Here is a 26,274-nt window from a genome sequence, read left to right as displayed (position 1 = left end):
CTAGAACTTCAAAGGCTTAGCTTCAACTGTCAGCAAGAGGTGAGAACAGCAGACAAGACAGCAACATTCCCTAAAATAATCAATCCATAAGGACTGTCATGTGAAATGCAGAGCAAGCTTGTTCCAAGTGGCTCCTAGGAGCAAAATAAGACTCAAGAAGAGAAGTTACTGATAGAGAGATTTCAACCCAATAAGGGAAAAAAAAAAAGCTGTTGGAACTGTCCAAAGTGCCAAGCACAGGGCTGGGCCAAGGGGCATTTGCATCCAGTCTGCACACTGCTTTCCATGGATGTTGTCAGAGAGACTCTTGCACAGGATAAGAGAAATAAAGCAAGCTCTGGCTTTCACATCATGCCTGTGGCTCAACCTTCTCAACAACACTAAGAGACCACTGGACAAGTATTATTCCCTACTAAGAGAAGTGGGATTTAGTCTCACAAAAGTTGGGTGAATGACTGATCACACAGCAAAGTAGGGAAGGATTCAGCGTTTGACTTACCCATCTGAAACAATTTGACAGGACACATTATGTTGTACAGGCTGTGATGCACCTGGTGGATAGAGACAGAAAAGGTGATCAATCCCAGGCCACCAGGAAGATGAATAAAGACAAGATACTCATGTCTCCCCGTTAATGTACAGTGCGATGAGCTAAGGATAAGTCCAAACATCTTGTTACAAAGAGGATGGACACTTAACAAGCTAAAGAGCATAGAAATGATCAAAGAATGTGTGACCAAAACCAAGTCCTAAAAATGCCAGTGAATAAACATTAATGAAGTGAAGAGCAGAGTTGTTTGGGATACTGCCAATGTCAACACAGATCTCCTTTATGAGGGCAGTGGACCCATTGTCCCTGCAACAAGTGCTGGCTGCTATGACTCACACTTGCCCCCAATTATCCCTGGCCAGTGGAGAATACCTCAGTTGGAATGATATAGTCCTCATCTACAGGAGCATCTTATCTCCAATGACTGGCTGTTGTCAGGTTACTGAGGTCCCTGGCTCAAAGTGGGACAAAAATATGATACAGTTCACATTCCAGAGCTCCCTAAGGGATCAACTGACATCACATTCTCCCTTAGCTGTTGTCCGTACCTGAATTGCTTCCATCCCAAACACTCCCTGAGACTACCCCCTTAATAAATCACATGAATCCCTGTCTTCATCTCTGCTTCCAAGGAACTGACCTAATCCAAGGGGGAAGATTATTGCAGGCAAAGAGAATGGTATACACTGAGGCACGGATATGAGAGAGCACAATGCAATGCAGAACAGCAGTAGACTATACGTGTTGGTTGTAAACCTGTGATGTGGACAGGGCACACATTTCTAGCTTCAGACACACAGTCCAGTTATATTCAGTTGCTCCATACTGATCTCTGATATCCTACACAGTTGATTTAAATATGATATTTTGGAGCACATCTAATTTTAGAGGAAGGAGTTACAAATAAATCTGTTGATTTATTCAGTGGCATTTTACAAAGCAGGAACAAAAGCGAGCCTCCTGGAATTTCCTGATTCTCAGACCACATAGCCTCTGTGGAACTCAGCACAAACTCCACTTAAGAAAGAGCAAATTATCTCAGTAGGCTATTTTTGTCCTTCCTTGCCTCATCTCTCCCTCCCCTCCCATCCCCACACTTTTCACTGGCTCCATCTGCTTTTCCTGTTTCCCTTTCTGGCCTCTATTCATAAGGTCTTGCCCCTGGGTTTCTGTAGGTACTCAGTTTTAATTCTAAAACTTTCCTAACCCAATGAAGCTCTTTAATCACAAACTTAGGCTGCAAAGGAAAGAATGCTAATTGGAAACTTTTATTTCTAGAGGTCCTGGGGAGTTTAAATATGGATATTTTTCTTTTGTCTACTATACCATCAGTACAGAGGGGCAGAAAATAAAACAGTTTCAAATACAATAAATTTATCTAAGAAATACCAATTCCTAAACCAGGGAGAGGCCTCTAGACTACAAATACTAAGAATAATGGCCCAATCAGAGGTACATAAAACCTGGTTCTATTTTCTTAGGAAGAATAGAAGTAGGAAAAAGTAGAGAGAAAAGGTCCATAGTGACAAGATGGATCTCATACTTTTGGGTGGGGTTCCAAGCCAGGCCAGCCCCTTATAGCATCACTTGTAATCAGAGAGTGGCCTGACCTTCTACAGTCACACAGATCACCTTCAATGTGACAAGCCCTATGCTAGTCCCTGGAACTAAACAAGAACCAGACTTGGCCCTTGTCCTCAGGGTCAAGAAGGGAAAAAAAGATATAGATATAAACAAATACAGCAGAATTAACCTGCAAAGAGAAAAGAAATGCTACCCTGTATGGTCAGGGAGAAGTAGGCAGGGGGCAGGACACCTGGCCTGTGCAGAAGACTCTTGTTTCCTTCCCAGACATTATGCCCACATATCAAGATTTCATGCCCTTCCCTGTTTCTTCTGTTATACCACCAGAATCATTCACACTGAATAGGCCATTTGAAGAGGCTGTGATCATTTACAGAATGCGAGAGATGACTGAAGGACTGGTCTTGGGCAAAGCTGGGGCCAGAGCAGATCTGGTGACTGCAATACCAGGCATTAATGACAGCTGGTCACAGTGCCACCACAGGATGGACAGCCATCTACAGATCTACATTCCTATTCTTACATCACTCTGGGGAAAACAGCAAATGACTGGATGAGCTAAAGACAAAAGGCCAACTGTTATACCCATCTCTACTTCACAGGACGAAAAGAGTGTTCTGAGGAAATGAAGTGGCTCCTGACAGGGGAAAGGGAGGTAGATGCCCGAGGGAATCCAAAGTGGGGTACACAAGCTACAGGAGCCTGCCTGAGATTCCTAGCCAAGAACTTTGTCAGTTTCCAAAGGCAATGTATGGATCTACAGCACCAGAGAAGCTCTTACTTAAAATATAGAAATCCAATTTCTTGGCTTGATACAGTGACTCAGAAGATGCTGGAGGTGGCCCAGAAATCAATGTCTTAATAAGCAAGTAAGTAGCTCTACCAACAGTAGGTCAGTGAAGCCAAACCATCCCTAGTGAGGTCTGCCATTACTGCCACATAGCAGCCATCACCAGGGGTAGGCTGAAAGGTTTGTTTCAAAATCAAAGTGCCAGGGAAATGATTTTTTACATACCTTTTGTGCTGCCTATATATAAAAATCCATTATTATCATAATTCCAAGACTTGAGGAAAACAGGGCTGAATTCCTTCCTGTACTTGCCTCATCCTGAGTATCACCTGAATAGGGATAAGAAGAATGGAGATATGACCAAATTTCCACTTCACCTGTGCAGATCCTTATAGCTGCCCATGAGGATTTCTAGCCACAACAAACAAGTCTCTGATTTCAGGGAAGACACAGGAGTGATCTTGTGCCCAACCTATTAGACTCCCTGCTACATGTCACACACCTAGACCAGTGCCTATTTCTCATTAGGTTTGCTATGCATTCATTGAAAGAAGAAAGGAATACAGGAAAGAAAGGAGACAAGGAAGGGAGAAAATTCCTGAGCTACCCTCAAGTGTCTTTTCACCAAGACCCAGGAAAAGCTGCACCTGATTTTAGAAATAATATTTTAACCTGTGTCAAAGAGCCTCGATTATTCTTTATTAATACAGACAAGCAAAAAACCTTTTTGCCTCAAACTGCTTTATGAAAGTCTTCGTCCTCAAAAAATAAAATAAAATCTAAAATCATCAGTGCCAGATTGTTTAGATTATTTATCATTCATTACTACCTGGGGAGGGGACTGGTGGTTAAGGGAAAATTCTTCAACTTGGTCCTCCTTTCTGAGTTAAGCCACAGTGTAGACTAGGGGCAATTTTAAGGTTTAACAATAGTATCCAACTGATCTTTGCAGGATTGCAAATAAAGGAGGCAGTATCCTCAGGGGTACTATTAGCGCCAAGGTCTCTCAGCTCCTGTTGTTAAAGAACATTCATTACCAGGCTCTCATATAAAATCCTGAGAAGGAAGCAAATATGAGTCTGCAATGTTCTCAGTAGTTCTTATGTAATTGCCTCTTGGGGCTAATTAGAGCTGCTTTTGTAATTTGCCTGCTATAAATTCCTTCCAATGCTCTCATAGCACTAGGAGACTGGCCTCTCTGAGTCCATGCTTTTTGCTGATATTGCAAATCCATCCAGTGACCCAGAGTGGGTGGCAATCCCTCCAATGGCCATCTTGTGGTCTGAGATATTCAGACATGTGGGGTGGCTTTCTAATTTGCTAATTGTTTTACTGTTCTTTGCTGATTGGGTTAATAGATAACTTCCCATACCAAGTTAAGCAGCACCTGCTTATTCTCAGTTAATTTATTTTAAATTGGTTTAGCACAGACTTTTTATACCATGATATCTACAGAGTTAGGAATTCATATCCTCATCTACCCTTTTGAATTTGATCAAGACATGAAAATGGTTAGAAAGCTTAATAGCAAGATTTTTGAAAGTGCAGGCAGAAGAAGCCAACCTAATTCCCAAACAAAAACAAATGTTTCCAGAGACTCTTGGTTGTGTTAGGCAATGACCAGACAGGTAGTTATACAGAAATAACATCTGATATTGTGGAAGGATACATTGTATTCATTCAATGAACTTCTGGAAAACATCTGGCCCCTTTACTTATGTTTTCCTTTTCCATGGAAACCTCCAACACTCCAAAGGGGATAGGTATCTATTGATTATATTTTACAAAGAAGAAGCTAAGGCTTAGAGACATAAAATAATTTGCCCAAGCTGACACACCTGGTAAGATTTGAACCTAGGCCCATTCACCTTCAAAGCCTCAGAGGCTTTCCTACATTATATATTTATATTTTTTTTTTCATAATCCCTTTGCTTTAACCTGCCAAACTTCTAAACCAAAAGGTGATTTAGGGTATTAAAAAGGATTCTTTGCTTTTCCAAAAGGATTCACAATGGGTTCCTTGGAATAGCCAACTCCCTTATTGTGTTGAAAATATAATTCAAACTATAAAATTTCTATTTACAAGAAACATTTCTGTACCACATCTGCTGTGTAAAGCAGAGCAGGGTTCTAACAGCCATTTTTCTTTTGTAAAAGCACTAAAGACATAGGGCTGGTGTAATCTAGTATCATGAAATAATGTAAATTTTATGGTTGGCATAATATGTGGGACACAGTGAACACTCAAAGTGTTATCTACCATTAACAATAATTGTTTTCAGATATCTCAAAAGGCAGTCTGTGATAGATTGCAAAAATGGCTATAAATTCCTTCTCTCCTAACAAGAAATGAAATCTACTTTTTTGCCCTTGAAGAGTACCTGTGTATTCTGGCTTGCCTACCTTGTAAGTTTCAAACCCTGCATCCACCATATGTTTCAATCCAAGCTATCCTGCTGGAAAAATGAGGGACCCCAGCCAGCCAGCATCCAGACTCCAGCTGCCAACCACCAACCACTACACCTACAAAGGAAAGTCATGCTAGATCTTTCATCTGATGGCAGAGCAATGGAAAGTCAGCCATGATCATCTGAGCCAGCCCAAACCAGAATTGAACAATACACAGAATTGGAATGGCTTTTGTTATAAGACACAAAGTTAAAGGATGATATTTTGCACAACAGAAACCAGCCAATAGGAAATCTTAATGCATTTTCTATCTGTTGTATACCTTAGCCTTACAAACAGACAAGGAAAATCATAGAATGACAAAAGGTAAACTCTGGCAGAAAGTCTAAGGTGTGCAAAGTGTGAACAGAGTCATTGAAAAGTTAAGAGACTCAGAGAACCACATTCACAGTTAGCATTCAGCTCCTCTCTCCAAGCCCACTGATCTTTCCACTATACCAACCTCTTTCTCTGAAAATTTTAGCCTAACTGGACCAACTCCATGTTCTCATTGTACTCCTTAGCCCTGGGGGAAGCAAGTCAATTGGAGTTTGAAGTTAATAATAAATGAAGAATTTTTCCAGTGTACCTCCTCATTTCTCCTTCACTCTTAGATCTCTTTTGCAGGTTACTCAACTCAGCTAGCAAACTAGGGGGGAAAGTGGATGAAAGGACACACAGAAGCTACAGTAATGTATAACTAGAGGGTGTTTTTCACCTTCAAAGTACATTGACCATAAAGTACAGGATGTACTTTCCCAGCTCATATTTCTATAATGTCTACTTTTGAGGTCCCTAGCAAAGGAGACTATGTTAGTTTGAAAAAAATTGTAACACACAGGAATGGCGGGTTCTCCTCAGTGTGGAGGGCAAGGTATTGGGGCACTCCGGACCTATCTGTTTTACCAGTCAGTGTTCAAGGTAAAGCACTCCACTTTTCCCACTAAACAGAGCAGAGAGTCTATGCTGACAAAGACGAAATGGAGACCTACCCTTTCCATTGACCATGAAAGTCAATCAATTAGGTGTTGAGGTTCAAGCAATATACTCCAGTACCCACTTCTAGAGGATATTTTTGGGGCCTGGGAAAACAGAAAATCAAAGCTCATATTCAGCAAGCACACAGCATACAGCATGATGAGCTATTCAAATACTTAAATACCTCCACATTGGGCAATAATCACTAAAACACAATAAGTAGTAGGTAGTAACGTAAATTCTAGCACATGTACTTTATCTCAGAAATCAAACATCAGTATGTCAAGACACTCTTCTATTTAGGGTACAGGATCTGCTGCATCCATTGTTACTGTTTTACTTTTTCTTTTTTTTTTTCTTGTTTTGTTTTTTACTTTATTTAACATAATTGTACATATTTATTGAGTACAATATGATATTTCAACACATGCATATGCTACATATGATCAAACTAAAGTAGTTAGTATGTCCATAACCTACAAATTTATTGTTTCTTTCTGGTGAAAACACTCAAAATCCTCTCCTGTAGCTATTTTAAGCAAGTATATCATCATCATCATCATCATCATCATACATTCACTACAGTTACCCTAATGTGCAATAGCATATCAAAACATATTCCCTTATCTAACTATAACTTTGTATTCATTGACCCATCTCTTCCCATCGTTTCTCACTCCTGGTAACAACTATTCTACTTTCAATTTCTATGAGATTAACTCTTCAAATTTCCATGTGATATTTGTCTTTCTGCCAGGCTTACTTCATTCAACTAATGTCCTCCAAGTTCATCCATGCTCATGAATGACAAGATTTTATCCTTTTAAGACTGTATGATATTCCATTACACACAAACACACACACATGTGTGTATATATATGCAGATATATCACATTTTCTTTATCCATTCATCAGTGGATGAACACTAATGTTACTTACTTGTCTTGGCTATCATGCATAATGCATAGTGCTATAGTAAACATAGACATATATGTCTCTTAAACATTCTAAGTCATTTCCTTTGGATATAGTTCCAACAGTAGATTGCTGAATTATGTGATAATTATGTTTTTAATTTTTTAGAAACCACTATACTATTTGCTGTAATTGATATACTAATTTGTATTCTCACTAACAATTTATGAGTTCCCCTTTCTCCACATCCTTGCTAGCATTTATTATTTATCTTATATTTCAATCTAAGGTGAGGGCATATCTCAGTGTGGTTTTGACTTTCATTTTCCTCACAGTTGGTGTGTTGAGCATTTTTTAATATACCTGTTGGCCATTCACATATCTTCCTTTGAGAAATGTCTATTTTGGTTATTAGTCAACATTTTAATTGGATTAACTACGAATTTTTTCTGGGTTTTTTTTCCATTAAGTTTTTATTTTATACTTCTTTTTTTAATAGGGTGGAATTTGTCTCCAAGTTCAAAACCCTTGATTGGGAGATGGAAGCTGAGGAGGATCTATTTGTACCCACCCAGAAGAAACACCAGAGTAGCTGGACTCTGGCACTGATTGATGAGGTAGCCAGCCAGGCCCCAAAAGCCAGACAGATGTCAATTTAAGGCTGTCAGGTAACAGCTTGCCTTATTTGCAAACTGCCCCCCAGTGCGGAGCATCATTCCTGACATTGTCTAGGAAGGAAGGACATTCCACCAAGTGGTCATATGAGTCCCCCTCTGCCTGCTCAGGCAACCTCTGGAAAGAGGAGCCATAAGCCACTCCAACCAAATCCCAAAGTAGACTGGACCCACCCAAACAGCCTAACAGCAACCACAGGTTGTCTTTCTTAATTTGTTCATGTTCCTCTTGTCACTCCCAGTCTGCCTTTGTTCCACTTCAAAGAAAACACCCCAATTAATTGTCACCCTTATGACAGTCCCCATTCTTCTAAGAATGGGGACAAAAATCCAAATCCTGGCTCCTGCAATGTGTTCGGGAGAAGCCAGTTTGCCCCTCCTTCCTGTCTTATAATCTTGTCAACTCCTCTGTCCAGGTTTGTGCTATCTCCTTGGATCTCTGCCCTCAAAGCAGCACCTGGCATGGGCCCAAAACCTAGATGGTACCAATAAGGGAAGGAAAGAGTGGAAACAAGGAAACCATTGGGAAGCTCATTGCTGAGACAGGGCAAAAGCTTAAACTCACTAAGGTTCTGACATAAATCTGTGACTCCTAACCACAGCTCTGACCGAGCACCACTTAGCTACTAAATGTTCTATCAACAAAAAGAGTGCACCAGCAATTTCCAAGAAGGCAGAAAACATCTAGGAAATTATACAATGTGACAAAGAATTTCTGTTAAAGTGTATCACTTTGAAAGAAGTTTTTATATTATATAATATAAACTATTATTTATATATAATATAAATTTATATAAACTAAAGTTTATATGTAGTATAAATGTAACAGCATAAATATAGCATATGCAATATATTCTACAGTACATAATAAAAATATATATATATTTAATATAAGCATACATAGGTAGAATACATATATGTAATTTATTTTATCAATTTAGCTATAGTTATTTTTATATTATAGACCAGTATTAAAATTTTTTTATACATAGGTATAACAAATTATCTACTTGAGATACTATGACAAGAGGTAAATGACCTTGTGCCAGAACAAATATGAAAACTTCAGCATTTTGGTAACTAATTCCCCCAATATGCCTTCACTCCAAATAATGAATCTAAACCTCTCATGGTGCTGTTACGCCTTGCCAATCAGTGTTAAAGAATGAGCATGTTACCTGGTTCTAGTCAATGAGGAACCAGATAAGTCTCCTGAGAATGCAAGAAAGTCCTCTCCATGAAAAGAAAGAACCACTAACAGACAGTCCTTCTCCCTCTGGTGCTGTGGTGGACCGATGACTTGGATCTGCTAAGTCTACCAAGCTGACACATTGAGGAAGGCATTGACTACCGGTTCTGAGGAAGCCAAAACTATTTCAAATTCACACAGTCTGTACCCATGGGAAACAAGGTTTCCTTCTCCTTAGCTGTTTGTGTCAGAATTTTCTACTCCTTGGCATCATAGTCTCTAATATGTTTTGGGACTTATTCCTAGTCTCCCAGGAGGCCTGGTAGCCACCCCCTCCCCAGAAAGCAGCAATCCTAGAACCTCACTCAACTCACTCTTCCTCTCTTCTGCACTCTAAGCCCCCTTTCTCTCCCCACCTGGTTCTCCTTCTCCTGGTTTTGATCTCCAGCATGGATTGTCCCTACCCTTGTTGCTGACTTAAAAGAGGGAGAAGCTCCATATTGTGTTGTAGAGGAGGAGAGAAGAGGTTGTTATTCTGGTGTGATTTGAGTGTGGAATGTCAAAGTACAACTATATTGCAAACAGTGACACTGCCTAGCTGGCACATCTTCCAGGCTTCATCATGGTAAAAAACAAGTCTGTCTTTTTCTAGGCCTAGAGTTATAAAGAGCTTTCTGACACTCCCTTAGCTGTAGGATGGGGCAGGATACAGGTAAGGGGTAGAAAAGGCAGCACTATTCAGTCACATTTAAAAAAGAAAGAAATTCTACCTCGTCATGGCAATTTCTTGCAAGCATGACTAAACCAACCTAATCTCAAGGGGAAACCCCACATGATGTTCCAACTGTAAGCCATCAAGACAGAATTAAAAATCATTTAATATTGGTCTCTTATCATGCTCTATCTGGCATCAATATTTCCCTGATTTATGCATTCTAGTAAGATACTCTTGCTCTCCTCAAGTTCTCCAGAGCTACAGAAAGAATGGACCCTAAAGCAATGTGTTTAGGGAACAAATGGAAACATTAATGGCATGCACAACAGACAGTTGGTCCCTGTTATGGTTAAAGGTACCTTTTGACTTTTACAAGCTTTGGGAATTTGTTGATAGTCACATCACCACAGCAGTCACTATAGAAGCTGAGACAATTCAAGAGGATCTATATGAAAGGGCAGGTAGTAAGTGAGCCACCCCACTTCCCCTGGAGAGTTTGCAAATGGTATAACCAATTCCAGAAGTTCAATGAGGGGCTGAAAAGTTGGAATTATTTACACGTAACATTTTAAAAGAATATAACATATCTATGGCTTCTTCTAGGTAACAGAGCTCTTATTGGAGTCTCTGGGATGATGTCAGGGAGAATTCAGGGTTGAAAGGAGATAGATGTTCAGATGGCTTTCCCAAGAGTGACAAACATATGTTAATGGTAACTGTTTGGAGAATCCTTGAATATTCCATTACAAATTCTTAAGGAAACCCACCAAAAACAAAAGGAGATGCCTCTGTTTACAGAAACAAAATTTAGTTCTCTTCAGTCTGAATGGTGATGTGCTAAGTTCAAAACACTGAGAAGTGTGGGTGTAAAAGTGAATCTATAACACCTAACATGCTCACTTGTCATCTCTGCCAAATATCCAGAAATAGAAAGAGAGACATATCTTAAAGATAACATTTATGGGGTACCTCACAACACACAGGCTTCCTTTTTGATTCAGCCTGCACTCATCTGTAGGAAGAGGAAGGAAACAGAAAGGAAGGGGTACATAGAAGGCAAACACATAACCTAGTTTTCAGATTCTGAGGTTTACAGTGGTCGTAAACCACTCATCCCTTTCCTTATCAGGTTATCTTCTGGGATATTTTAATGACCTGGGAATTGGATTTACCCAGCAAGAGATGTTTCCTAGCCTATTATCTGTACATGGACTGGTTACAACAGCAGCTACAGAAAGAGCCCATTCTCCCCCAAATCATCCTAAGAGAACTATCCCTCACTCTGAGATTTAGGAAGACCTGTAGAAATATTGACAGGGTATACATGTATTTTTCAACCCTAAAGTGGTATTAGAAAGCATTTGGTTGACATCAGGCTCTTGCCAGTACCTTCTGCTGATATGCATGAGTAAGAGAAGGAACAGTTTTGCTCTCCCAAAACAGCTTTCACTCAGCAACTCTGTCCTCTGAGAGCTGGGAGCTCCTAACTTCCCTTTTGTGAGTAAAATTTTGAAACCATCAGAGGTAACAAATTCATTACAATAAACAGACTACTCTTCCAGAGAAGAAGGGTAAAAAATAAGGACAGAGAGATGGCAGACTTTGGTGTTCAGAAGTTTCATTAGAAACCTAGCAGCAGGAATAAACTATGTTGATAAATTAATCCAGGAAAAACAACACTACTAGACCACAGTTAGAACATTTCTCCTCAAGCTTCAGAAGACTCAGGGAAAAAGACATTCATAGAAGATACAGGCAGAGATCAGGCCTTATGAATGTAACCTGTGTGCCTTTCTTCCATTGAAAGTTCCATGAGCCCCTCAGACTGCCTCCCTGCTGAGTTTGCCACAGTGGAAACTGTAAGAGTCAGGGTAAAGAGACTACACTGTGATGATAAAGTCTCCAGAGTCAATAGCCTCTACATTTAGGGTAACACTGACTGCTGTAACAAATAAACATAAAATTCAATAATAGAGTTGGAAAAGAGCCTTATTCCTTCTTTATATAACAGTTCTTGTGCTCCATGGTTATTCAGGGAGTCAGCTGATCAAAGGTCTTCAGCACATAACTTCCAAAATCACCTTGAAGGTTATGGCCATTTTGAGCAGTTGAAGAGTATAAAGAGCTTGAAAGACTATTGGAGTTTTAGAAGCCAAACTTGGAAATGGTGCACAATATTTACTCCCAAGGTCATTGGCTAGAACTCAGTCACATGACTAAGCAGAACTTCAGAGCAGGCTAGGAAACATCTACATACAAATAATAAAAGAACATTGAAATGTTTTATAAGAATATTCCATATCAAGAATATATCACAAAAATATACATTTCAAAGTCTAAAAATACTGAAAAGTAAAAACTAAACAGAAGAAATGGCATAATTCAAATATAATAAAGTTATTGTCTATTCAAGAAAGCATAAACCTGATGAAGGTTTGACATGATAGAAAGTAGAGACGTCAGGTAGAACATTCTTTCCTCTAAGACCATAGAGAAGGGTTTTTTTGTTTTTTTGGTTTTTTTTCTTTATTTGCAGCACGCTACAGGAAGGCTGATATTTTGGAAAATTGACTAGGCGCTCTGAATTATCAGCTGTGTGCCTTCAGCCTCTCCATCTGTATATATGGGAGTAAAATTAAGACAAATAAGATGTTACAAAAAGCCCAACCCAGCATCAACTCCTTTGTAGCTTGACAGGGAAGTACAAATGGCCAGGAGAAGGTCCCTTCTCTGAAATTTGACAAGGTAAAATAATTCTGCCTAAATTTCAAGAGGGTAGGGAGCAGATAAGGTACAACAATGAAAGGCTCTTTCCTAGCCCCTTCTTCAACTAATAAATTCCCATTTGTTCATGAAAGCAGCTCCTCCAGAAAGCTCTGTGACTCTACCAGATTGGGTCAGTGCTCCTGAACCATGATTCCACCTGTGTCTGTCACTGTCTTACACTCATCATGGGGGAGACCAATTGTTCATTCCTCTTTACAGAAAGGACACTTTACAGCAGGAGTTTGTCTTATTTATATCTTGTTGGCTCACCAGCATCTGGCAGTTTGTCGACCAAACCTAAATAAGTGAATGAATGCCATCACCCCAGCAATACTTCTGCAGTTATCATGAAGAAGTTTGTACTCTGTGCAGCACCACAAATCTTGGAGATGAGGGGACAATGTTCATGCCCGCTAACGCTGGCTCTTTTCAAAACAATCATTAAACTCCTTATCAGAAAGCTTTTAACCAAGGCTTCTGACAGCTTCCTCCAAGATATTATGGAATAAGACTGTCGGCTGGATTGAGAAAAACAGGGAGAATGAGAAGGCCACTGTTCCATTTCAGTGACACTATTGAGAGAGACTCTGGTTCAATGAAAATAATATGTATGTATCTTGAAGGGAGTTAATTTTTTTCCTTTTCACTCAATACTGAAATGGGGTTATTTTCCTAATAGCTTGTGGCAGCTTGTTTTCTATAGCAGCTCTTTAAATTGAGCTCATACGGTAATAATTTACTTCAGAGCAACTGAAGCAGTCAGAAAAAAATGCTGGATGAGGAAAAAGGAGGACACTGGTCACAAGACTTCTGGATTCCACCCCCCTCTTTTTGAGGTTATTTATCATTAAAGCACAATATCTTTCTTCCGGACATGGAAGATTCAAATGAAGACTAACAAATCGCACAGTAAGCCAGCAATCCACTGAACACTTACTCCAACTAGAAGGTGTATTTCTTCCAGGAAATGTGATTTGAATGGCTTAGGTTTTTTAATTCACCTCAAGATGCTCCTGGGCCATTCTGCCAGTAACAGGAAAATTCCAATCTGTTTGGTATTCTCTCCCAAGTGAGCTGGGCCTCATTATTATATGATCACTGTTGCTGTTTAACATTCAATAGTGATCCACGGGGGTTAGGCACTGTTTAGATTCCATTAAAGTCACTCTTGTCTTCAATCCACCTGCATCCTGGAATGACAAAAGGAAGAAACACAGGGAATGAAGTATCTCAAAGATGTTGTGATACTTGCTGTGAATGCATGCTGGGAAGGGCCTGGAAACTTCCACGATGAGGGAAATTTCCTTCCCAAAAGACAAGTGACTCCAAAACCCAAGACACTGCACAGGTGAATACCAGAGACCAGGCAAGTAAGGCATTCTTGCCCCCATAGTTATCACAAATCAGTAATAGTGTGGTAGTTTGTATCAGTTTCACTTGAGAAAGACAACACTTATTGCCCTTTTTCTTTTTGTTTAGCAGATAAAATGACTGGTTAGGCTGAGTGTTTGGTCAATAGAGGCAGAAACACAAGGCAATCTGATGAAAAAAAAGAAACAGTAGATAAATAGAATGCCAGAGGAAGAAAACCCCCTTAACTTGCCATGGAGGGTTAGAAAACTGTTTAAAAGTCATCCACAAATAAATTCATAAATATCTACTCCCCCAACTTCTAGCATCGAACACTTTACTGTTAAATCCTGTCAATACACACATTCTATATAAAAAAGAACATGAAGATTTTTTTTAAATCCTCAGTCATGTGTTTGCATTTCCTGCCTGTATAAATTTCCTGGGATGGCAGAGCCATATTTGGTCTCTGAGGAGCTCAGGTAAGATGAGTGTAGTCCATCCTCTGGTAGCACTGAAAGCCAAAATTGTCTGGGACAGTCACCTCTGGGTCTTTTCTTATTAAATTCAAAAATGACCCAGAATCTAGAATTTATCTAGAAACTTATTAAAATTTCATGGTAATCTGCAGGAGTGGTTTGGGGAGAAATAATTTTTTCAGAAAGCTCTGAAAAGACAGTTTGTCCTGGTGAGGTTTGAGAAAGTAGAAAATTAATAAATGGGGACAGGATTGGAGAGAAGATAGTATATTGTGTCTTGTCCATAAAGTTCTGCAATGAAATCGTCAATTTCAAGGGGTTTTCTAATTCTACAATTTGTTTTTCCTTTTGGTACCTATGTATTCACTGCCATTTGGTATGGCACAAATTAAGTAACATTGGCCTAGCTCTATCTCACATGCTGTGGGAAATCTACACCCTCTTCAAGATTTTATGAATCCACTTTTGATCTCAGACCATGAATCCACATTGACCAGCATATTGGTCACTTGGCCCTTCCCTCCACTCCTCTCTTCTCTTCTCCTCAGTCCTCTTTTCACCTAGCTTACTACACTCTCCCCTCAATTTCTCTCTATCTGTGCTGACTTAGGGCTGCCACACCTTGACTTCTCCAAAGTGTTATCCCCTCCACATTGTGTATGCCTTTTTTTTCTAAGTTCTGAAAATAAAAGCAAGTGATTTTCACACTGCATCAAAGTACAAACCTGCAGGCAACTCTAATAGCCACCCTGTGCTTACACAGCACCTCACAATGCCTGCTGCATGGCCCAGACACACAAGCCAGCCTCAGGGGCTTTCTTCTTCAAGCCCATTGGACTCTAGGAGTACTCTTTCTCCTCCCAATTTTTTATTATGTATCTATTTCCAAGGTTACTTCCACCTAATCAAACTCTTTTTAAAGTTTTATTAAACTCTTTTTTAGCTTTATTGTGGTATAACCCAAAAACACACATAATTAATGTATACATTATGATGAATTTGGACATATGCACACATCCACCATATAAAAGCACTAAAAGTAATTATCCCTTCCAAAATTTCCTTGTCTATGGAATGTTCAACATGACCAGTAGGGAAGAATATAAGGAAAGGGTGATTATGATAGAAATATTACGTACTCGTGTATCAAAATGGAACAGTGAGACCTGTGGAAATTATTCTAAGAATGAGAGGAGGGGAGATAAAGGAAAATGTTGGAGAGGGTGACTTTAACTAAGATATATTGTAAGCACTTTTAGAAATGTCACTATGTAACCCCAATACAACAATAAAAAAATAAATAATATTCAACATGAAATCTATGCTTTTGGCATATTTGAAAGTACACAGTACCATTTTGCTACCTATGGATTCTATATTGCCCATCAGGTCTCTAGAACTCATTTGTCATTCATTAGTGAAACTTTACATTGCATTATTCCTTTTCATTTTTAACACAGGGCAGTTAAGCTACCTATGGCTTGCCCTAATATGTCTGGAGGCCCATAAGATAGTATCTTCAACAGTTCCAAAAGCTATACATTTTTCTCTCAACCACACAGTCCCCAATTGCTAACCACTACCATTGCTCAAATGACCATTATTTCATGACTCAGCAGGATTTTTTTCATGCTTCAGTCCTTTTTCCTTTTAGTTCAATCTGATGCTTAGCAGATGCATCTTCTCAAACCCTGTTTCCATTTAAGTACGCACTGCTGTCCCTCTCATAGACCTTCAGTGACTCCTCACTGCCATTCACCTTTGCAAACACATTTTCATAACCTGGTTTTCTACAGAAAAATCTTAAAAGGCATGAAAAAGTGTCTCAATATATCACCGAAGAGAATCAGTGCTGATCAAAAAATAAAGCTCCAATTAATGCACCATTAAACAAGAGCTGTTAAGTGCACAGAGGTCAAGAAATCCAGTTATGTTTCCCATGCATAATAATAATTAACACAAGATATTCATGGCACTTCTATGCTTGGAACACTTCAGAGACATAGGCTAATTAATTACACAGATAAAGATACTGCAGGTCTTTCTTTTGATATCAGTGGGTTCATTAATTTCTCTATTTGGTTAACAAACTAATTTCCTGGGCTTGTGAATTTCTGAGTAGGATGGGAGGAAAAGAGAGAGAAGCAGAAATGTCAAGCCAGAGTTTGTCTTAGTCCCTTCTCCTTTTCTGGGAAGCTGTAGAAAAGGCCAGGAGAGTGCCTTAGAAGTTCATAGTCATTGCTTTTGGGAAGAGGATTTAGAAAGGTCTGCCCCAGCTTTGGCTAACATCTGCCTCACAGTTAACAGCTTCCACCCTTACACTAAGCCCCTGTGTGAGGACACACCTCATCCACAAGCTATGCCTGCCCAGTACACCAAAGGAGGGTGGAGGTCTTCCTATGGGGTAATGAATTCAGGGTTTTTCTGTAACCTCTCTTCTTACCTTGCTGGTTAAATAACTTCCACATAGAGAAAATCCTAAGACCCATCTGACAGGCTCAGAGCACATTCTATGCCTTTGGTCCCTTGGATTTTCACTCCTACCCACACACAGACCATCACTAAACTTTATCATTCCTCTGTGAACTCACTCAGGAACTTTGGATCAGGATGCACAATTTTGGACATCCAGGTCTACTGCCACTGCAAGCTCTGGCATTCCTAATGCAAACTGTTGGAAGGAATCCCCACCAAAATTGTCCTATTATAATGCAGTGTACCAAGGATTATACAGTTGCCATGCAGTATAACAAAGGTATGACCATGAAGATAGGAAGATCACATGAACTTGGTTTGCACAAACTTTTATGCAACTGAAGAGCCAACATGATGACTCTTGGGGGGAGGCTTTAACTTTGCCAATTAAATCTGGGTTCAAATCATTTGTTCCTTCCAAACGGAACAAATAAGTTTGAGATAAAAGGAACAAATGAGTTTGAGAGAAACTAGCTTATTAGTAGAGGTATCACACAGGCTATAAAATTGGTCTACTGATAATATACAAGAAAACCTAAATATAACCATTTAGTCAGTTGCCCTTACTACTATTGTTATATAATGTAACTATAATCATGACACCTGCTGCCTTAAGATAGTACAAACTAAAACAGAGATATTGGCTGGAAGTTATCAAGGACTCATTTCATTTTATATCCACTGGAAACACAAGAAAAGATTTTCATAAGGTCTTCTAAACTCCAAAATTTCCAAATCTACTCTAATAACTCTTAAAATTTTGCTCTTTCTGAATACAAATTTTCTCTTTGGTGTGCCTTTTGTGGTCTTTTCATGCCCTTAGGATGACTGAATTAGACTCATAATTACTCCCTTCCAAACTCCATGCATGTTCTTTATCATTCCCTTATACTCTTGATTACAAGAGGCCATAACTTGATTCAAAGTCTATTTGTCAACTAGCAGTAAAGGGAACTTGATTCCTCACTATGGTGACAACTCTTAAAGAGATACCACGACTACAAGCACTCTGGGGACTTTCTTCCCATCCTGGGCCCACTGAGAGTTACAGAGTAATGTAGCATTGGAGCCATATTCTATGACAAACATGCCCCTTCAACACAGCAGCATTGAGAGATCAGGTTTTTAATTCTTGTTTTACAATTGGAAAAACTCAAGTCCAGAACAACAAGGATTCAAAACAGACCTTGCAGTCCCCTAACCACTATACCGTGGGGTATTAGGAGTTATTTTTCCTGCTCCTCCCTCCTTCAGAGAGAGTCAAGTACTATCAGACAGTGTTTTGTGACCTGGTGCAGCTGTGCTCTAGGTTCTGGGTAGTAATAGCACTCAAAGAAGGAGAAAATAGTAAGAGCCACAGGTGAGCATGGAGCCCTGAGACAGTTCTCTTCCTATTTTTGTGCCCTGAGTTTAGGGATAGCTCAAGAGAGAAAGGAGCTACTGACAGCAGAACATGCTATGTTCACCCACTGTATTTCTTTTCATCCCAGAAATGTGGGTATACTACATCTCCCAGCATCCTGTGCAACTAAGTGGGGCCTTATGATGAAGTTTTCTGTGTGCACAAGTTATGAATGCATCCCCAGCCCTGATCTGTAGGACATTCCTCTCCTTCACAGCCCTCCCCCTCACAGTCCTCCACACATTGGCTTTGCCTGCAAGGGGGATGCAGAATCTCCATGGAAGTCTGTGATGTCCCAGAGGACAGAAGAATCCTAGGTTCCTGAGGGACAGCAGAGAGCCTAGCACCACCTTCCCCATCTACATTGGGCTGCGACTGAATGAAGATAAACCTGTGCTGTGCTAGGCCAGACAGTTTGTGTGATATGCACCTCACACCCTCTAGCAGACCTGTGCTCTTTCTAATTTCACCACTTAGGCAAGGGTCAGCCTCCAGCCCTTCTTCTCACCCTCCACTGCACTCTTGTTGTCTTCCCACTGCTCATTAGCACTTCTACTTCAGCCAGCGCTGAGAAAATTAAAGAAGGTGAAATTTAAATCAGTCAAGTTTTTCCTTGTTAGTAGCTCTGGTCTTGAGACAAAGAAAAAACAGTTCAGTGGAGTCAGAGAGGCGGTTGGAATTATTACTGAAAATGAGGCTTGAACACCTTCTGTGAGTTTCGGTTTTCAGCACTCCCTTTAATTAATCAGTAGCTGATTCTGTTGCCAGGGAACCAAGCATGGATGGTCTACTGTATGCAATGTGAGCCCATATCCTGTGAACTTTCTCCAAAATGTATGCTGACAGACACTCCTGATGGGTAGATGTTTCCACAGGTCATCCCTACTTCACTTCAAAGCAGAGTGTCCTAGAAAGCCATCGGTGACAGAAATGCTAGAAACAATCTGGTCCTACTCGGGCATTTTGCATAGAGAAGATGGAGAGCCCAGAGTGGGAGAATTAGTTTTACAAGCATCACACAGCAATGTCTAATACCAGAACTCTTGTCTCAAGTAAAATGCTAAAAATATTATTTTAAAAATGTGGAAGAGATGAAAATAAAATTTAACGTGTATTAAAGGACAGGCAAGGAATATTCTGGAATACCACAGAGGGTCTGGAAAGACTCAGGCTTCCCTCAACTAGCTTAGGTCAGACATCTTTGGAAGGAGGGAGAGAGGAAGAGCAAGAATTCTCCAGTTTCCAAAACAAGTGTCCCTATGCTGTCCTGGTTCCTGTGTGGGCAGCCCCTGGTCTTTAGATTTTTTTTTTTTTTCGGCAATACTCATCCTTGATTGACAGGCACTCTACCACTTGAGCCATTCCCCCAGCCCCTCCCCCAGACTCTGACAGATGCACGGTGGGGTGGCCCTTCTCGTATAGAGTCTGTACTAATCTCAAGCATGAGAGTGGGGCCAGGATACCAACATTATTGTCAATGTGGAACTTGATGTCAAGTATACCTAGAACCAATGACACTCCAGAAGCCCTCACTCTGACCCTCTCCCTTATGGCTGCTCCCCTCTTAGTGGAAGCTGGCAGTTGGGGTGAGAGGGCAGTTGAGAGATTCCCATCCTTTTATTCTTGAGTCCTTCCTCAAGAGCCAGCCCTGGTTGTAACCAAGAACATTTAAATTCAACCTGCCCTAAAGATACCTCTGATTAGGAATCATCACTGAAGGTATCCATGGGTCCAAATCCTCCATCATAGAAGCTTCTGCCCAGGACTGTGTAATATTGCTGGCATCCATCCCACTTGCCCTCACAGCCAGAGCTCTGGGACAAATATTGGGGAAGTGATACTCCTAGGCCTCCCTTTACTCTTCGGTTTCATTTTTTCAAGGGAATATCATATCTTATTTTGGAAAGGGCAAGAAGGAGGACTGCTCTTAATGAAGAGTCCCTCTAGACTCTCCCTGCCTTGGTACAAGTCTCTCTCATCATCTTGATTCCCTGAATCAGCCAGGGTTCCATGTAGATTAGTGGTTCAGATAGAGACTTTACACAGAGACCACTTACAGAGATGCAGAAGAGGTTAGGACAGACACAAGGATTGTTGCAACACTCAGAGACCAACCAAGCAGAGCTCCATTACTGACCTCCATGGCTGACAGGACAAGGGAACAATCAGGGCAGGCATGGAGAAGGACACACAGTGGGAGATGCAGTCATGGAACGCACAGCCACAAACAGAGCCATGAGAAGGGCAAGAAATCTGAAAGGAACACTCCGGCCTTCCTGTCATCCTGTTCCCCAGGGCAGGGCTTACCATGGAACAGGACCAAATGGAAGCCAAAGGCCAAGGGAGCCCAGTGAAGTAGCCATGCAGATTAGCATCCCAGAGCACAGGCCAAAACAAAGAAGAGAATTAATGTGGGAGGGCAAAGGAAGGATTATAAGCCACCAGCCCTCCCCTGTTTTACCTCCCAGCCTCCATTCTCTTTCTAAATTCTTCAGATCCAGAATTACCTGTTTCTACTCCTCCAATTTAAAACTTTCTGTATCTTAAAGTGGAAGAATGAATATGCTTTCATACATATCTCAAGTATTATTTAGTTTACCTTGTTTTCAAAGCCATAAATGGAAAACACAGTACATTGCTGCCATTACTTCAAACTCCAATTCTCAGTTCAGGCATCACTAATCAATCACAGGGTCTTCTCACGCTAAGTGGGTCTGGATAGAGCATCTAAATCCTTCCCTGCAAGGTTCTCTAAACAGTCACTACTAATCAACCAAAGTTTGTATTGGAGTTTAAACCTACCAGATTTCTTTGATGTAAACATTTCTGTGGTTGAATATTAGGTCCTGTGTCACTAAATAATTTAAGTTTGTGAATAAGACATATTTTTGAATATGCAACTATGAATAGCCCAGTTTCCTCAGGCTCATTGGAAAATGGAAGAGAAGTTATCAGATAAAATTTGGAGGAGAGGAGGACACCTTCCCAGTGTCCTCCTCTCACCACCAGTTAGTCTCAGAAATGCTCACTCCCTCACAGCTACTCAGGCCCTTTTTTATCCCTCAACTGCTCTCTCCCTCTCCCCAGGAATTGGGGTACAAAGAGCAATAAGGCATTGGTCCCAAGCCTCCACCTTCCTCTGCTTCTATATAAGAAAGCTATCTTCACAGCAAGCCTTACTCTGAGGGCTCTGAGGGTCCTATGTGCCAGTCTTTCATTCTATACCCAACAAATGTTAGCTGATACAAGAGAGGTTAAACTCTGCCCAAACCAACCAGGTCCTCCCAAACCTGCACTGGCCTCTTTCTGGGCCCATATCTGGACTATGCCCTCATCATGCTTTGCACATAGGCTTAGGAATATCACTGAGTTATAGCCAATGAGAAGATGAGTTGAAGATGTGCCCCACATCCATGCCCTCAAATCACATAAACCATAGCCTGAATTCTCTTCCTCACTTTCTAACCATCTTGGAACACATGCTGAAAATATCAGAGCCACAACAGGAAGGGATCCTGGGTCCCTGAACTGTTAATTAGAGGAGAGTAATCCCCCAGTGAGGACTATCCATTTGAACTTTACATGAGTGAAAAATAAGCTTGTGCTTTGTGAAGTCTGAGAATTCAGGGATTTATCTGTTATAACTGCTAACTTTATCTTGACTAATGTGCACTATACTCTCAAATGCAGTCTTGTCAACCAATTACATCCTAGCTCTGTGGGTAATTTCATGATATGTTGATTGAAAAGGCACAATCAACTTCTCAGAAATTAAATGTTTGTATAGTTTTAGAGGGCATTGTTTTCTATCCAGAATTCTTTAGTCTCACATAGCCAACCCAACTAAAAACACACAGATTTTTAAGAGAAGCAAATCCTTTCTCCAGGGAATGGCTGTTATAGTGACAATTCTTTTCAGCCTCCCAATGTTTATTTCTTCTTTCTGCAGGTACAGCTTCACTGGTGGGTACCAATGTTGGAGATGATCATAGGGAAGGAGAACAAAATCTACCCTCACCCATTTCTATTCACATGACCTGGGGTCCCCACCCTCAACTCCCAGAAGGAGCATGCAACTGAGGCCCAAGCACTAGGCACACTAATTGTTTAGATAGAATATCAAGAGTTGCTAGCTGTGCTAAGAGAAATGCTTTCATACTTCCCCGCACCCCCCCCCCGACTTGGCCTTATGATGATGGAAGCAATGGGCCTCTACATGAAACTTAGAAATTGAACCAACCCAGAAAAACCAGCACATGGAAATGGTCCTTGTAACATTAGTTGCCCCAAGCTATGAGTCAAGCTGTACCTGAAGACTGTTCAGGTATATTAACCAGAACCTCTGCTCTTTTTATCACCAGTTAAAGTTGAGTTTTCTGCTGCCAAAAACTCTGTGCCAGTAACCCCAACTGACTCAGATGTCCTCTTCTGACCAGAGACCAACCTCCACTCTCAAGTAGAATCAAGCTGAATGGCTCTTGTTCCAAATGGAACCTGGAATTTCATTTGCTATTGTTGAGAACATGTCATAATACTGGGCCAGGGAGGCTATTTTCCTCACTAATATAACTGCAGTTGACATGGGAAGAGAAGTTGATTAACAGAGTAGTAGTTCAAAAATCACAGGTCTACTCTGCCCACTGTTGAGAGTTTTATATGACAAAGTTAATTCTTGTTAGGAAATTGTTGGTATCCCCATTCAATGGATGAGCACACCAAGCTAATGACAGACCATGCAGCCAAAGTATTTGTTATATATATAAATGAATACAATTAGAGACTCCAGATTCACAATGGAAAGAGACTTGAAAAGGAATCAGCAGAACATAGTCTTAGTTACAGCTCTGCTAGCTTTGTTGCTTATCATAAGATCACTGGTCTGCCACCTCAGGTTACTATTCAGAGAAATGAAGAGGATGATGTTACATGAAAGGAAATATGGACTGACTAGATGAAGAACAAAAGGCAGAAATATTTAATGATATATTTTGTAGCACCAATATGGCAGAGCCAAGATGTGGGCTCCTTCACACTCCTGTCCAGTGAGATACCATTTTGAAAATAGCTTTACAAACACTGACAAAGTGGCCCTTTCTCCCCCCTCAGCACACCCCTCATCACAGGCACATAGGTACAGGTCATTCCCACACTCCAGCTTGACTATTCTTTTGTACAGAGAAATAGCAATGGTAGAGGTAGAACTACAGTTTAGTCTCTGCTCAGAGCACTTCACAGTTTTCTACTTTCTCTCAAAGAAAAAGTCCAGGGTCCAGGGGGGTGCCATAAAATAAAGAGCTTCTGTATAGCAAAGGAAACAGTCACCAGACCCAAGAGAATGCCCACAGAATGGGAGAATATCTTTGCCAGCTAGTCATCCAATAAAGGACTAATATCCAGAATCTACAGGGAACTCAAAAAACTCAACCCCCAAAGAATCAATACCCCAATGAAGAAAGGGGCACACGAATTAAACAGGGAATTCTCAAAGGAAGAGCTACAAATGTCCAGTAAATACATGAAGAAGTGTTCAACTTCCCTGGTTATAAAAGAGATGCAAATCAAAACTACATTTAGATTTCATCTCACCCCAGTTAGAATGGCCATAATCAAGGGCAATAACAGTAACAAATGCTGGCGAGGATGCAACAAAACAGGAACCCTTCTACACTGTTGATGGGAATGCAAATTAGTACAACCACTATGGAAAGCATTATGGAGATTCCTCAAAAAGCTAAAGATAGAACTGACATATGATCCAGTGATACCGTTCCTGGGCATCTACCCAAAGGAATGTATACAATAGACAGGATACAATAGACATCTATACACTGATGTTCACTGCAGCACTATTCACAATAGCCAAGCTTTGTAAACAACCCAGGTGCCCTACAAATGATGAATGGATCAAGAAAATGTGGTATATATACACAATGGAGTGTTACTCAGCCAAAAGGAATAATGACATATCATTTGAAGGTGAATGGATGCAACTGAAGGACATCATGTTAAGTGAAGTAAGCCAGGCTCAAGAAACCACAAAGACTGAATGTTTTCTCTCATACCTGGAATATAGATCCAAAAGATAAACATATACACAAAAACAAGCATGATCAATACAAACTCAGATGTGGAACATGTTTGTAAGAGTGAAACTACTCCATGGAACTCAAGGAAAGAGGGAAAAGAAGAGAGAATGATAGAGCATCAGTAACATCATAAACATAAGATGTGAAAGTAGACGATATAGGATGTACATTGAAAGCTGTTGAAAGATGGGGAGTGGGATGTAAAGGGGTAAGGGAGAAAATGAACCAAAGTAAAGTACACCCACAGTGGGCATACACTGGGACACCCTTTTGAACATCAACTTAAATATTAATAATGAAAGACAGGACTGTGAAACAGGTACAGTGTGTTTGGTACTAGTGGGAGGGAAGAGGGGAAATGAAGGAGAGTAAAGTGGCAGTATATGGTAAATGAACTTCATATACCTATATAGAACAAAACTAAGACACCTCTTGCAGTGGCTTTAAGTGGTGTGGGGAGGGGGTCAAGGGGGAAAGATGACGGGAACAATGTAACTAGTATACAATATAAGTCTAACCAGAACTGTCACTGTGAGTCCCCCACTGTATAATAAACATATCCAAATAAAAACTTATAAAAAGAAATAGCAGATAGTTACAAATAAATTATGATGAGTGCCTTACCCTGGGTGGTTTTACATCTGGGAGTCCCAGAGTGCCTAGAAAGAATCAAGGGAAGGCTAGGTGCCCTTGGAATAAGTCAAGCCTCGAGCTTATTGCAATAGGGAAGAAGAGTGAATAGGAGATACATAGGCAGAGTGAACAGACAGACTACATAAGTCAATAGTCTTAAAGTTCTTTTTAAGGTAATTATCATTTTGTAAAAGAAGAATCTCCTGTATTTTGCAGGCTCCTGAGGGAGTTGAATTATACCACACACCAAAGTAAAAGAGGAAAATCCCAAGATATAATAATCCCCACCTCTCAGGAAGGCCCCTGAGAGTTTTATGCAGTGTATAATAATCCCCACCTTTTAGTTTTATTTTGTGTCTGGAGAAGAAAAAGAAACCAAGAAGCAAACAGTCAGAAACACATGCCCTCCAAGAAGAAGTCCCAAAAGGTTTATGCCCAGTACTAACCTTCTGGTTTGAGGTCATCAGAGCTAGCATCCCACTTCTCAGATCAGAGTTTGAAGTAGGCTGCAATGTTTTAAGAGGGGCCATCTATTCAGGGTGTCACAAAATCAAAAATAGCTGTGGAACTCTGATGCAACATGAATGGAGAGAGTTGTCTAATATTTGGCCTGAGATGACAACCTTAATTCCTTGGGTTGGTATGTGGTAAACAAGGGGCACAAAAGATTGTGTATGTCCTGATGAAGGGGCACAGATGTACCAAGAACACTGGTGAACCAACTGAGTTTGGTGAGAACAAAGAGGTTATTGAGAACCAGGACTTTCCAATAAGCAGCTTTGAGTGATGTCAGCACTCTGAAAGGTCAGACAAGGTCATCAATAACCCAATAGACACTTCCCATAGCTCAAGAACCAGGCAAATCATCTAGCCCACAGCAGAAGCCAACAATAGTACAGAAACAGCACACAGATCTCTGTAAATGCATTTGAGGCTTTCTCCCCAACACCAGGAGAACACATAAGCCTCACCCTCCACCTCCAAAAAATACCTAAATACCACCTCGGGAAGGACAAAGAGAAAATCAGTAAGAGCTGGCCTAGTTCCAGAAAAATGCTGAGTTGCCTCAAAAGTGTAGTTTCAAACAGAGACTGAGAGGGATATCTGGTAAGAGTATTTTGTGTTTCTAGCAATGGATAGTGAGAGGAGACAAGGGCTCATTATTAACATTAGGTCAGTTACAGAAAAATTAAAAAGACTCTCTATGTGTTTGAGGTTGAACTGTGAGGATGTACAAATG

General features: G+C 40.4%; 1 long non-coding RNA gene across 1 annotated transcript in view; it reads right to left on the bottom strand.

Moving 5' to 3' along the window:
• LOC141423332 (uncharacterized) overlaps nt 1-25,673 on the bottom strand; it is a 35,469-nt gene extending 9,796 nt beyond the window's left edge. The window contains exons 1-5 of the long non-coding RNA XR_012448111.1: nt 25,481-25,673; nt 13,547-13,799; nt 6,365-6,454; nt 3,150-3,253; nt 500-551 (exon numbers count right to left, since the gene is read on the bottom strand). This is a non-coding gene — a long non-coding RNA (uncharacterized lncRNA). The remainder of the gene's footprint in view (nt 1-499; nt 552-3,149; nt 3,254-6,364; nt 6,455-13,546; nt 13,800-25,480) is intronic.
• Nucleotides 25,674-26,274: the final 601 nt, after the last annotated feature.

This window comes from Castor canadensis, chromosome 5, assembly GCF_047511655.1.
Source record: "Castor canadensis chromosome 5, mCasCan1.hap1v2, whole genome shotgun sequence".
NCBI lineage: Eukaryota > Metazoa > Chordata > Mammalia > Rodentia > Castoridae > Castor > Castor canadensis.
This window is presented reverse-complemented; position numbering and strand designations above follow the sequence as displayed.